The following is a 10,624-nucleotide window of genomic DNA, read 5'->3' on the forward strand; positions in this document are numbered from 1 at the left end:
GGGTGCAACCAACTTCTCGAGGGAGTGGTGCCTGGCAGGAGGTCTATAGCACAATCAGAGGGTGGGTGAGGAGGACGTTTTGCAGTTTGACATTTACTAAACGTGTCTGAATAATCAGCATATTCTGAGGGAAGAACTACATTGCATGGGTCAATTGAATTTTTTATTGTAGTGAATCACATGGGGCATGGCTAAACATTGAGAAACAATTCCTTCCCCAAGGTCGGAGATCCCTCAGAGGACAAAGAAAAGTGCCCTAAAATCAGGGGATTGTCCAGGGACTTCACTGTTAGTAGGGAGACAGTTTTCTCACCTCTACTGTGAGAGTGAGTGGAATAGCGGATCTTTCCTGTACCCAACGGACATACGTCAATTTCCTTTACTGATAGGGCTGGTTTTTGTGTGACTAAAGGGATTCTCCATGCTTGTACAGAATCCAAATCAATAAAGACTTCAGCTGCTCTAGAGTCAACAAGGGCTAAAACAGAAAATAAGGAGTCTGACCAGAACTGACAGATGTCTATCAGATGTAATAGGGAAACTGGCACTCCTCAACAGGAATTTTGGTTATAAGCAGGGAGGAGGTATGGAAGTGAACAGGTTACCTCAATAAAGGCCTTCAAATCTTCCAATATTCCTTTGTCAGGAGTTAGACAGGCTCTGCCTATTTCTGAGATGAGATGAGCCACCATTTCTGGACTGTGGAAGCTGTGGAAGTAAAGTGGGTTCTTCTGGACCGAATAAGGTTATCCATGCATATAGACATGTTTAAGTTCAGATAGTGTAGATTCATAGTCAGATTTAAATGTTTTGTTGAGTCCTTGATAGTATACCATTTTGAGAGATTTATCGTTCCATCCGCTTCAGGTAGCTAGTGCTTGGAATACAGTGGCATACTCAAATGCTGGAGTTCTCCCTTGGTGGAGATGGACTAGGTGCTCACCAGGGACTTTACCAATTTGGTGGGGGGGTCGAACATCTCCCTAAACTATTGACGTTTGAGTAGGTTTGTGTGTCTGGGGTCTGAGCCTCTCAAATGGTGGTAGCCCATGTAAGAGCCTTACCAGTAGACATGTCTGTGGGAAATGCTCCTGGGCAGTGGCTAAAGTACAGGGAGCACTGCATCAAGAAACATTTACATTGGCCATGAGTTCCATCCAACATATCAGGGAGCGTGAACCATAAAGGTGAACTTGTGACTTTGCAGGACTCGGAAGGGGTAGCTGCAGTGGCTGTGGGCAAGGAAGGAGCCAAAGCGGCTTGCATATTCTGCAATCCTACACAGCACAATGTAGCTGATGGGGATGTGATTCAAAAGAACTGATGCGTCTTCCTTGTGCTTGGATTGTATGCTGCATTTCAGGCAGCCCTGCTGGATCCACAGAAAGTGAAATATTCTGTAACAAATTAGTCTCAGACAGAAGAGGGCTCTATGTGAAGGGAACTTTACTAACAAATCAAACAAGGGCCAGAGGTAGGAATCTCAGGTTAGATGTGTGAGGGTCAAAGTAAACCAGGATCAGATACAGGCAACAGTACAAAAGGGCTAGGCAAAAATCCAAAATCCACAGAAAAAAGACAAGAGATTGGCACACTATTGATGGACACTAAAGTGGGATGTTCTTGAGGCCAGATATTGGCAAAAGTCATACACTTGTACATTACTAAAGTACATCTGTAAACAATTTAAGCTTTATTTATGAATAAGTAGTACGTAATTACTGTATAATCTACACACTTAAAAAACTTCAAAAATCAGCATAAAACGTATTAAGGTCCATATATTTTACTTTGGGAAGCAAAAAGAAAATGTGTTGCCTAGTTAGTCAATTCCCTAGTGTATTTATACCCTGTGTTTTGTATTCTCAGTTGTCAGTGTTTGTACTTATCTCTGTATCTTTTTGACCATTTGTTGTTGTTTACACTGAAGATTTTGGCTATTTCTGTGTTTATTATTTCTATCATGGATTTCTGTATAACACAGTTCTCCACTACATGGAGAACTACAGAGAATGACTCTACATGCCAGAATTACCAGGAAGTCTGTGACACAGGAGGTGAGGCAGGATGCACAGACGAGTTGTGTCGTGCACAAACAAACGTTTATTAGCACACGTAACAAAAATGAAACCAAATATGAAGAATATTAAACACAAACATTAATTAGTATGCAATAGAACAATGAAATGCACAGCTTACTTGGGGTCAAACACCAACAAAGACCAATGACTAAACAGGACTTTATATATACACGGTAATGACATAAACCAAGGAATAGGGGTGATGCATGGGAGGGGTGTGGCCATGCAGACGAATACACACAGAGGTGTCTAGAAGGAGTCATGCCTTGACAGAACCACCTCCCATCGGGCCATAGCCCCCAGAACAATGCCAAACAGTGAGGCTGGAAGGCAGCGAACCGGATGGCTACGGTAACCAAAACAGATATATGAACAAAACCGCGCAAATGATTGGGAAAGGTTCGACAAATCCAGGGGGGAGTGCCCATTGCTGAATTGGGTGGTGACGGTGTCTCTGGTTTTGGTGCGGATGAGGCAGGAAGCGCACCAGATGAATTGCCTGTCTCCGGAGAGGGTTCTGCAGATGCTTCCTTTTTGCCTCGTGGAGGTGCATGAGTAGACACATGAGCTCTAAGGCTGTGTGCCTTAGGTGAGGGAGTGTCCACTGACAAAATGCCTCTTTAAAGGTGACGGAGTGACTTTCAGGCTCAAGAGTGGCTTGCTCTGGGTGGTTCTTTTTGTCACCGGAGGCTCGTCGCTCTCAGAGTCAGCTAATTCCTCCTCCAAACCCGAACTGGGATCCTTGTGGAGGGCCCCTATCACTTCCATTAATGGATCCCTGGAGCAGTTGGATTCCATGTCTGACTTGAGGCTGATGTCATCATACTCCTCAACCTTGCCATACTCGTCATAGCCTTCCCGGTAGTCCATGGCAGGCACGTAGGACCCCGTATAGTCAGACCCTGGATACTGGTAGTTGTAGTCATACTGGTCCTGGTAGTCCAGCGAAGGTAGGTAGGCCTCTGCAGAGTGTTCCCACCAGTATGGAGGGTTCCCCTACGCAGGTTGGGTTGGGGCAGCTATGCTGCTTCTTGCCCTTCTTCTTCCCCTTAGTCTTGGCTCATGGCATCCGTTAGTGGTCTATGTTCTGTAACGCGGGAGGTGAAGCAGGATGCACAGATGAGCCATGTTTCACACACAGACATTTATTAGCACACGAAACAAAAATGAAACCAAACACGAAGTGTTTGTTAAAAACAAACACTACTTACTACGCAATAGCACAACGAAGCACATAACTTGCTTGGGGTCACACACCGACAAAGACCAAGGCGTAAACAGGACTTTATATACGCACGGTAACAACATAAAACTAGGAACAGGTGTGACATCCAGGAGGCGTGTGGCCATGCATACGAACACACACACACACACACACACACACACACACACACACACACACACACACGGAGGCATCTAGGAGGAGGGGGCTGTGCCGTGACAAAATCATTAACCACATCAGCAAATCATCCTCCCCAGAGGATGTTCCTTATGTTACCTGTTACTCATCTTTTCACTTAGTCAATGTGATGTATTGCCATTATTAATCAAGTGCTTACTGTGTACCTGTGTATTTTATTGTTGGTTTTTGGAGAGTATTTATTACTAAAGCTTATACACCCCTTCTGTTTACTGTTTGTTTATTGCTGGCATCTACCCTGTTTTTAGTACTTTTTTAAATTAAAACCATTCCTCAAGGCATCTGTCCATCCTCCCCACTCTGGTTTATCTCCATGTTTCATCATTATGTTATTGGTCCATGTTACTGCTAATGACAATTAATTAGCCCACACTAAGACTGAATTCTCTGATGGTAGGTGGTATGGAGCCTCAAGGTGAAAAGGCATGGAACTTGATTTTAGGCTTAAAGGATCATGAAGTTAGTGGTTAGCTAAACTTATCACAGGAGACACTGTTATCTGGAAAGCAAGATTTCAGATCGTCACTGACGTACTTCCAAATGAGAGATTGCAACCAAAACATACATTCCTCAAGCATTACATGCACCTGATCTGTTTTGGTCTGGTAAAATGTGCTACAAGACAAATGTTTTGAGGCAAATCATAGCTTGTTTAAAAAGGGTATGCATGACAGTTTCAAGAACCCTCTCAGAACATTGGCAAGTCTGATAGCTTGATGATAGCTTATGCTCTGGAATCACAAAGCTTTTAAGCACCACTATATGTTGAAAAGGTTAAAGTGGTCAAAATCTCTCTTGAACTAAGACTGAGGAAAGTTATTGGTAATAAATCAGCAAACCAAACTCTTTTCTCTGTCCAGTTTCAACATTGCATGGGGATACACAGCAAAGGTATGATTGTGTCTTTTGGGGTTTTGTCAGATTCATACTTTTCTGATTGTCTCAGAGATTTCATTCATGGTGGAGGCCAGGTTATAGGTCGGTGAGAAACTTATGGTGTCAGGTAAGAGATTGCAACTTTGTTGATAATGTTCCCTCTTCTTCCCGTATTCCAGGTAGCCATTGCTGATAACATCAGGAAACTGCTCCTAGTCTGTCTTTATTGGAAGAACTCTCTGAAAAGATGCAACTAGAGAAGAGTTTTGAAATTCTCATTCAGCATAAAGACCCAGACTTCAACAATGAACTTTTTAATTTGCCTGACAACTTAGAGCTGACACCAGACAATGGTATCTTGAAACTACACTGGGAACTGATTCTAGCACAGTGGATTCTGACATGTTTTATTTCACCATGGACTCTGCAAGAATGTCATACACCTAGACATCTTTGTCAGCAGAGTTTTCTCCATCGGCAGATAGGCCAGGCAAATTTCTGGTGCTTTCATTCTCATATGATGTGGAGCTATGGCTTCAGAAACAAATGATTTCAAAAACAAAAAACTTGAACTAGAGAATCTTGAACTCCAAGATGGAAGTGACATTCTCCTTGAGAAACAATCATACAGGACCAACCACTGATGTCAGCAATTAAACAAATATGGCCAGAGCTCTTTGCTGTGCAACAGATAAACACTTTCTTAATATCCATATGTCACTGCAATCTATCTTAACTATAACTGCTGTTTCTTAAATCTCAAAACTCAAATGTTTTTGTCTTTCTCTTTTGTGAAATATTTCTTCACAGAAATCAATGTTCCTAATTTGAAAACAACACTTGTTGGACACTCATGCCAGAGGTTTGGTAAAGATATACAGTCATGGATGTAGAATGTGTAGGAAAACAAGGAGGAACCAAACACAAGTCTTGAGAGTTTAATGAAATTAACAAATATCAAACTGTACTAAAAAGTGTACTCAAAAGTGTAACTAAAAGGAACAAAAGAAAGCCAATGTAACATTCAAAATAACAAAGCATACAGGACATAACATAATAATCCTGAGATGGTGTGGAGAATGAGGCATCACACACCACCTGAAGGAGGCATGGCAACAAATCAAAATAGAAACCATGTGGTGCAACAAAAGGCAAAAACGTAAACAAAGCCACATGCACCTCCACTGCCTTATGAAGGAAGCTACCAGCCGAGGGTGGAGTGATCACCATGACACAAAGTAGGACAAGCAGGGTGAAAGAAAATGGTTTTACTGATTTACTGTAGAAGCTTGATGCACCAATAGATTACTAATTCTTTTGCTAACCTACATGGTCTCTTTATCTGTGATTCACGTTTAAGACCTAATGATCAAAGTATTTGATAGAAGTCAAAGCCTAGTGGTCAAAGCTATCTCTGTGTCAACATTAGCAAACAAAATGACTGACCCCATCATTTCACAGCTCTGACAAACAGGTTCTATTAGTCTATTATGTCTGTATATATAAGTACTCCTATATTAGAAACACTCATAATTCAAAGGCTGTGCACCTGCCACAGTCAGGGCTACTGATAATCGGACCACTTGCACCATGAGAGTGGAAGCAATGTGCTGTGAAAGGAGCACAATTAAAGCTCCTATTTACTACAGTGGTAGGGTTACATTATTATACACATACATCTGCACACTTTCCAGCACACACAGACACATGCGCTGAATGGGGTTAAATAAAAATAAGTGGCTGAGCTAGGTGAAGAGCAAAGGGAGACAGTCAATCTTCTCTTATATTATGAAATAAGACAGGTTTGTGCTACAGCAACCTAATATTCCCCAGTACACTTCAGCCAGAATATAGCCTCAATAGTTTGTAGCTGAATCAATGAAGAATGTGCAGAGTGCAGGTGATCCCCGGCTGGGTACATCAGAAGGTTTTGTTCTGCCAGAACAGATGACACATTCATAATGAGAAGCACTGAGAGTTAGGATTCAGAGGGCACTACAATGCATTTGCACACACACAGACACAGAAAACACATGCACACACAAACCTGAAACCAAAGGTGTGTTGACTGAGCAGATCACAATGCTTTGGAGCTTGCTGCCCACATGCTGATGTTGCCAAAACAACAGCTAAACCCATCAACACCAGTGCTACCCCAGACGTACTCTACAGCACCTGAAACTGCTATAAACACTCAACACAACAATGCTCATTCACTATTTAGCAAAGAAAAATGCACAAATTGTGTTTGTATTGGTTTGTACTAGGAGCACAAGAAACTCCTTGGGCAGAGTGGTGGTTATAAGCCATGTTTAGATTCCTCTTGAAAAGGAGACTGGAATCAAAGGTCTCCTGGTCAGTGGATATGATGGCTGAACTCCAGCCCCCGCTAACACTAACAGAACTACCAACAAGGTGCTCTGCATAATTCACCTGTCAGCTCTAAATACAGTTAGACAGCAGACTGTACAGTGTGAATCATTTGTGACAGTACATATGACAGAGTATGCAAGAGCATGTGGCTGTCTATATGCATGACTGCGTGTTTGATGCATATTGTGGCTATGGAATTGATACATGTCTAAAGATCTCTTTAACATTGTAATTTTTTTGGACAATTCACAAAGATAGGTTTCTAACTGTGCAGCTCTCCGCACCGACCACACCGATAATGTAATGGCTGATGTCATGGAAGCTCTGCCCTAGTGTTTCAGGACTCATGACTACACAAACATGTGCTCAATCTGATCAGCATTGCTGCTCATACCCCATTATTTGATCTAATGCTTGCCAAATTTTGCATGTACAGTATAAAGCTGGCTGTCCTTGTTTCCTATTTCTCTGTGGTTTCTCTGATTTTTATACCTATAGAAATAAATACTGCTATTTCTGTGTTCTGACCTCACCTGCCTGTTGCCTGAGTTCTTATTATGGCTGTGCCCTGTTTTGCACGGTCTGACGGAACCTCACTGCCTGTGACGACGGAGAAGCCCAAATAAAGTACACTTGCAGCCCACGCACCTGTATGTTAGGCCTGGCTGTTTTACCCCACACAGGACGCTTGTGTGTGAATACGCCAGGATTCGATCTCAGCTGTATAGTCACCAAAAAGGAGAGTCTAATTATTGTCTATGTCACATCTCTCAATTCTACCTGCACTGTACAGAACTAAAATAGTAATGCTGCCCATGCCTTCATATAAATAGCCAATACCATGTCATGGATGTGCAATATCAGCTACATTATTGCCAAATCCTCCAACTAGTTCATATTTTAAACCCTTTTTCCCTTTACAATCTTCCCTACTTTTGCATTTTGATCTCTCTCTCTCGCTCGTGAGCTCTCTCTCTCTCTCTCTCTCTCTCTCTCTCTCTCTGTCATAGGCTTTTCTATCTGAATAACAGACTATTTCCAATTGGGTCATATTTTATGATACTTATTGTTCATTGATTTTCTTTACCACTTCCCTTCTTTTCTCTTCTGTTTTGTTGTCTCTCTCTCTCTCTCTCTCTCTCTCTCTCTCTCTCTCTCTCTCTCTCTCTCTCTCATAGGCTTTTGCTATCTGATTAACATAGACTACTTCAGTGATGTCTCATTTCCATGTTATCTCCATGGTGCCCAGGGAGTGTGGGTCAGAAGACCAATACTTCAAGAAGCCATCACACCACACACAGCACACATACATGCACACAGTGACCGCTCTGCCACCATAAGTTGACATTAATTCATGCATCCGCATCACTTCTCTTGTATCACATGTTGACATAGAATTCAGCAGTTGCACGCAAAGGTAGCTGCAGGTCAAGGTAAAAATCCACTTAAGCACTAGAAGGTTGAGAGCTGTCTTTAATGCCTCCTCCTTTTTGAGGGCCACTTCATTCATGCAGTGCAGGTGAATTGAAAGAACATGAAATAAATTCCTGAGTCAATATTAAAACATGAGCATGGCACTAATGACTCTGTGAAGTGGTGATGTGCTAAAAATACTGAGTGAGATGGATGGATTTAGTGAAGTCATGGCCATGACAGACTCACAGTGAAATTTATCATGGAGCTGTGGTACTGGGCTGAACTATGGACATAGAACAAGGATTCACAAATGCACAGAAATACACACGGACAAGCATATTTACAGGGACAACTGAAATTTACATACACTAAAGAAATCCATGGGCACATACACACAATTTCACTTACACTCCCAGATGTGAACTGGTAAAACAGTGCTAAGTATGGAACAGAGTTTAGAGATGGAGCACTACTCATTTATGAATTTGGCTTTCCATTCATATATAAAGAGGAAAGCCTACATATATATATATATAGCTTAGATTGCCATTTAATGTTGTTTTTAATATGTTAATATGTTTAATATGTTAATATGTCCTTACCAAAATGTATTGGTGCACAAAGCCACTTAGAGAGAGAGAGAGAGAGAGAGAGAGAGAGAGAGAGAGAGAGAGAGAGAGAGAGAGAGAGAAATAGAAAAACGTCCCAAGTGACTCATTGTTGAGCTCTGGGAATTGGCCCTAGTCTTGGGGTCTCTTCAAGGAGCCACTACCACTGAAAGAGACATCAGAAAACAAATTCATAAGCCCATAGTTGGCTGCAGCTGACATGACACAAAGACAGATGAAATGGCTATGAATTACACTCTGAGGAATGATGCACGGATATAGAACGATTTCAACTTGATGATAAATCATAATGAAAAAGACAAACCCTGTGCCTGGGATGAAAAATGTTCTTTGATGTTACATGGAATTACTCATCAGTACTGTACTTAGGAAAAAGTCATTTATGAAATTTATTTATGAATGTTTGTCTAGAGACTGAGTATTATGTTTGCAGTTGTTGACAAGAGTGCATAAATATTTATACAGGATTTATGAACAAGTTATGGATGTGTTGTCAGTGCATTATGACATCCTTAAATGAGCCTTAAATTGGAATAAAATGTTACTCATATGCATCTAATCACCCAAATTAATATGCTTAAAAATATAAGACCCCAAATTGCTTATGCATCAAGCACAAGCTACGTAGAGGTAGGTTTTACAATAAGACTGATCTTTGGATCTATGTATGTCTTGTGTCACCCATAATGAGTTGCACAAGAAAGCAACGATTTGGTGTTCCCACTGGAAAGCAGAGACAGCAGGATCCTTCATACAAACCATTCCTGTGCCAGCTTAATCTTATAGCTGATCCCAGTACTCCACTGCTAAGCACTATAAGAAGCATAATGCAATGCTTGACAATGATGAGGTGCCAGTAGCCTGGATTGTACTGGTATGTTACATCTATGTCAAGGAGGTGAATTATTATGTGGTGTTTGTGTAAGCACTTTAATTTATGAGCTTCCATTAAGGAGTGCCTATGTGGTTTTCCCATTTGTTTATAAGTGAGAAGCTCTCAAACCCAATGTCTGCAATTATCCTTTGCAACTTTAATAAAAAATACACACCTCCCACTGTTCTCTCAGCATCTCATTACTATACACAGCTTCCTTTGTTTTGTGTGTGTGTGTTGGGGGGCGTTAAGAAATATATAGTTTGTCTGTTAAATGTAACAGATGGTGCATGGATAGTATGACATATCATATGCATCTTTTCCTTCCACTTGTCCCTTCCCCCCAGCTCTCGCTCTCACACCCTCACAGACTATAATGACCATGTGTTTTTTTCCTGCCTCACTTAGCAACATACGTAAATAGGGGGGAAACAATGAATGGACAGAAACAATGTGGATTTCATGTCCTTGTTTAATTATCTCTCCGGTCATATTGTGGAACTGCAGCTGGTCTATATGTCTCCATTTCACCAATTCTGCATGTTCTGCCAGCTGGAGCGTGACAGCATTCCAATGTAATGCATGAGTATACATCCCAATTGCAATAGTGTTCACAGATCTTCAATGATTTGTGTAGCTCCTCTGCTCTCCTGCTCCAATCTGACTGTAAAACATTATCATATTAATAGGCAAGAAATCAGCTATTGATTTCCTTTAAGTGATAGTTTGGTCTAGTAGAAGAAAATGAGGAAGTATTTGTCACTTTCACTTCGTCACTTCTAAGCCACTTTAAATAACGTACCACTGTGCTGAAGAGTTGCTTTAAATAATGCCATTAGTAACATTACGAGATTGTTGGTGGAACAGGAGTGAGTGAGTGAGTGAGTGAGTGAGTGTGTGTGTGTGTGTGTGTGTGTGTGTGTGTGTGTGTGTGTGTGTGTGTGTGTGTGCGTGC

The sequence above is a fragment of the Electrophorus electricus genome, chromosome 2 (genome assembly GCF_013358815.1).
Source record: "Electrophorus electricus isolate fEleEle1 chromosome 2, fEleEle1.pri, whole genome shotgun sequence".
Taxonomy (NCBI): domain Eukaryota; kingdom Metazoa; phylum Chordata; class Actinopteri; order Gymnotiformes; family Gymnotidae; genus Electrophorus; species Electrophorus electricus.